The following is a 5,385-nucleotide window of genomic DNA, read 5'->3' on the forward strand; positions in this document are numbered from 1 at the left end:
CAAAGAATTTTTGTATTGACTTTTTTGTTAAGGTTGACATTGCCAAAGAGTTTCATGTGGCTATAAGCATTGTTTGATTTTTGTGTTTTTTAGTGTACTCATGTTTAAATTATATAAATATTTTTTTATATAATGCAAATATGTATTTAAGACAATGATTAGATGATGTCTAAAAATATATATTCTAGTAAATAAAATTTAAAAAGAATTGAGTTCATTAATTAGACAAATGGATTCTAATTAGAAAGACATCTTTTTTATTGTATTTTAAATAATCCAAATTCATTTTAGCATGTTATGATTGCTTTTGATTTTTAATAAATAAATGACATTGTGTAAAATGTTAGATTTATTTTAAATTAAAGATTTTAATAAGAAAATAAAGATTTATACTAGAAAATCAGTTTGTTTTGATTAAATTTTAATTAGAACTCTTCTTAGGTAAAATTTGAGCCATATTATTAAGTAAAAAAAATAATAAAGTTCTCCCAAAAAAATAAGATTAAATATCTTGATTTGCTAATGTTTCAAGCATTAAAATCTCTTTTGAATATATATTGATGCATTTAATTATTTATTGATGCATTTAATTCTTGATTTATTTTATTAAACATATGCATCAGATTTTTAGTTCATAATCAAGTTTTGTCTTGCAACTAGAAAACATATTACCAGCACATACATACATACATATATATATATATATATATATATATATATTTATGTTTAAACTTTTTTGCCTGATCCACAACAAAGTATAGGCCAATTATCTAGTTGCAGCTATAATCATATGATATATTTTTTTTTTTAATAAACTTTTTGTTGGATCTTCCTTTCTTGTTCATTTCATCATTGAAGAGGTTGCCTAAATCTTTATAAGATTATTCCCCCCCCCCCCAAAGTTTTGATGTATTGGAAAGTGTAGGGGTCAAGTTTAAGAAATTAAATAATCTATAAAATAATTTAGGAGATCATCAGATGTTTAAGTTAGCATTGATGGTGGAGGGCGAGAGCCTTAGAAAGGTGGGTTATGTGGGTGTGACCATGCAAGGATATGATGGTCAATATATTTTTCACCTACAATTTTGGTCTATTTTGAGATAAAAATCAAGCGTGATAATGAGCCACTACAAAGGTTACTCTCATTTTTTGTTTTATAAGTGGTATATTGCTAATGTCAATAACAAGATTAATTTGTGAGGACACGTGATCAATAGGTATATCGCTATTTAGGTTAAGTTTGGTCAGTGTTTTAAGACAAAAAAAAAAAAAACACACACACACAAAAGAGATAAAAATTTATTTAATTGAAAAGACAAAGACAAAGACATAAAATAAATTTATCTTTAAAACAATTTTAGAGTAGATTTTTTTACTTTCAAAATATGAAATATAAAAAGATATGTCTCATCTATTTCCATTGTCTCATGTCTCATCTATCTCCATTATCTCTATATCTTATGTCTTGAGACAGTAGCCTAACATTGCCTATATATGTATGGTTTTTCATTATGGTTGATTATGAGCAAACCATGTTTGACAAATGATAAACAGAAATAGTAATCAAACTAGTAATCAAACTTGATAAAACACTTCTTAACGCAAGCTATATCATTATTAACATTCATAACACATCAAACATGTTAAATCACATAATATAGTGATATCCTAAATACAAATACCTATTGCATCTAAACTAACAACAACAATAATAAATACTCAAAAATAGATCTAAACATGGATTATAAGCTAAAAAAAAGGTGTGTGCGCTCATTGAACTACATCTCTCCATCAAAGTTTGAGAGTATACATTGTAAATATGATATAGCTTTCTTCTCTAGATTGTTAGTTTTTTTTTTATGATTTTAAGCACATTTTCACCTCTAACTAGTCTGGATTTTATTCCTTCATTTTGTCTTAATTTGATGTCTTATTTTTCTAGCTTCTCTTAATCACTTATAGGATTTATTTATTAGTTTTATAGGTGTTTGCTTTCTTTCTTCTCCCTTCTTTCTTTTCTAGATCCCTTTCTCAAAGAGTTATTGCTATTTTATAACAAAATTCAAAACAAATCTATTGCAAAACTAGGATGGTTTTGCAAAAAAAAAAAAAAAGGTTGCTTAGGGAAGATTCATGCCCATCCTTTCTTAACCTCCCTAGAAAAAAAGATTCTGATTATTTTATCATTTTGTGAGTTCAATTTGATTAAAGAAGACAACCACAAAGTTAGTCATTCAAGATAGTTTTTCCTCTTCAGTCATGGTTGATTGAGTGTACTACTTTGATGAGGTCATGATGAAACTTAAAAGATAATCATACCCTTAGTTTACTTGAATCATGTAAAGGGGATGCAAATCTACTTTTAGAAACAAATCACATTCGATTTAAAGGCCCAAAACTCTATATTCATTGCTTGAACTATTGGCATTAGATTAGTTTTAATTTGTCAATGTGGAATGGTTGATTAGGGATAAGATCTTATTTGATTCATTAAAACAAAACATTTGATGAGAGTGGCTTATGCTTGTAAAAAAGATGTTTCTTAGTATATTGATGGTGGTTAAAACAGTTGAGGTGATTGAAGATGCCAAATTTATTTACCTAAAGATGGCATCCCGATCAACCTTGTCAGTCAAGTAAGATAATAAATAAGGACAAATGATGTGTCACTCAATATCTTCATTAAAAGTGAGTGACATGTTGTCTGCTTAAACCCTAAAAATTAAGTTTTGCTAATTAAGATATGAAAAACTTCAATTTGTTCCCTATTATTTCAATTTAAGCTTAAGCATTCTTAATTAAGATAAAATTGACTAATTTTATGCAATGAGGCCCTTACTAAAAAACAATTGAGATCCTTTAAGTTTGGCATCTTTGACAAAGTAGCCATTGGTTTCCACTTTGTTTAATTTAGTCCCTAATTAAACTTTAAATTTTGATTTTCTTCAATCTAGTCCTTAAAAAAGGTTTGGTACGACCCTTAATATTGCACGATTTTTTAGAAAGGTCTTTGGCCTTGATTTTTTAAATCTAATGTTTAATTAGCTTTCAGACTTCAAAATTCTTACAATTGAACAATCAATTACACCAATTTGGTCTTTAAAAGTTTCAATTATATCCCTAATCTTCTAATCTTTGCAAATTGATCTTAAGTAGGCTTTCTGATACGACGAAAAGATTGATGTCTTCTCCCAAGTGCAGGAGTGTCGAAGTAATAAATAACCCGACAAGACCGGGGTCGAACCACAGGGAGGTTAATTGTACAAATTATAAACAACAATTATAAACAACAACAATAGTAACAACAATAATAATTGTAATAACAATAATAATAATAATAATAATAATAATAATAATACTAAATAATAATAATAATAATAAAGAAAGAGAAGAAGAAGAAGATGATGAGAACTTGGAGATGGAAAATTATTGTAAGGATTAAACAATAATAATAACAAATGTCAAGGTTAGAGGTTCCACTAATGGTATATCAAACAAGTATAGTATAAACTCTTATTATTGAATTGGAAACCACACACAAAGGAGGTTCCAATCAGATTATATATTGTTAACATGATTACATTAGTCATCTTATTCAATTAAAGCTAATACTTGTAAATCTCGTCAAGCATTCATGATTATAACTTATGTTAACAACAAATCAAGTTCCTTTCATAGCTCAAGTGTCGGTTATACCATACATTATGGGCTATGAAAGTGCCAAGCATTTGTTGTACCAAGTGTTATACAACATAAATCAAGATTAGTCATTTAACAAGCAAAGTATTAAAGAGTGAACAAGATAACAAATATAAAACATGTTAGTATCAAACATTAAGGTCCATATTAAGTTTACATTATACTTATTCTTACATCATTAGTGTAACCTTTTCACCTTGACATAATTAACTTAGCTAGACATAATGAAAGAAAGAAAAATAGATAAACAAAATAAGAACATAAAAGTTAACTAAGTAAAGGAAAGGAAATGAAAGGCATAAACTTGATATTAATGAAAGCAAAGCATAAACATTACAAAAAATACAAAGAGAGAAAGGAAAAGCATGATCTTGATCTGGAAACCAAGATGCCTAAATGCATGGCAAATGCCTCCTTTTATAGGCCAAAATTGGGAACTATTGATTTGATGACTAATTGATAAGTGGGTGGCCAACTTTTGACTTGGTGACAATCCTTATCTTCTCTTGTCTGCCCAAAACGTCATTGATAACGTCAAAATTGGAGCCAGTTGTAACATGAAAGTTGTAGGAAATTTTCTCAGCTTTCTTGTGTAAAAAATTCAGCTCATTTGGACTTCTAGAACTCTAGATATGGCCAAAATACCGAACAGTGCTCGGGCTGGAAGACAGATTCGGGCTTCTTTGTTGTTGCTACAATTTGGACTTGATAATGACCTTTTTAGATCTTGGGCTCCATATGAAAGTTGTAGGCCTATGTCTTACCTTTCCATCCATATAAATTGGACCTAAATCTGAGATCTGTAGCTCCAGATATGACCCAATTACCGAACAGTGTTCCGGTTTGGATTGCACCGACATCTCTTCTCTAAGTTTGACCATCTCTTCATCCTTGCAATTTAAGTTCTTCAAGTCATCAATCAATCCTTTCATTTATGTGATAGGCCTGCATTAAAAATAGACATTTACCATAAATTATAGGTATCTTATATTATTAGATACATTATTATAAAACATATTTTAGTTAAGGAGTTATTGATACTTCAAGTGCAAAATGATGATATAAAACCATGATAAAAATGCACTTTTAAGTACTAATCACTTTCATACATAGCTTTTCTTTAATTGAATACTTGATTAAATCCATAAAAAACATTGAAGTTTAATTAAGTCATTGAATTTAATTAATTCTTCTAATTTTAAGCCCAAATTGATTTTTAGAATTAATTTTTGCTTTAAGTAAGTCATTAATTAAATCAATTAAACCTATTAGAAGTTTAATTAAGTCCTTAAAATTATTATTTTTTTAAATTTTGGTAAAATCATATTTCAACCTTGAAATTTGTTTAAATTAAGTTTTTCTTCCTATCTTATCAAAATAACTCAAACTATTTCACTAGTAGCTTGGTTTATTATAGCTCAAAAGCTTATCTCTTTGTATCTCAAAAATATTTTTGGATTTTTTTAATAAAAGAAAGAAAAACATTCACTTTTTATAAAACAAATTTGAAAGGGTCTAAAATTAGGTTATGACAATATTTTTATATATGGGGATGTGTTTCTTTATGCATGCTTTTTATATATGTGATTTGAAAAAGATTTTTCTTACATTACATTAAAGATTTCTATTAAAAAAATTATAATTTTATATTATAGTTAATAATAAATTGAAAGAACAAGGATAACA

Source organism: Populus euphratica, unplaced genomic scaffold, assembly GCF_000495115.2.
Source record: "Populus euphratica unplaced genomic scaffold, PopEup_1.0 scaffold1235.1, whole genome shotgun sequence".
In the NCBI taxonomy this organism is placed as follows: domain Eukaryota; kingdom Viridiplantae; phylum Streptophyta; class Magnoliopsida; order Malpighiales; family Salicaceae; genus Populus; species Populus euphratica.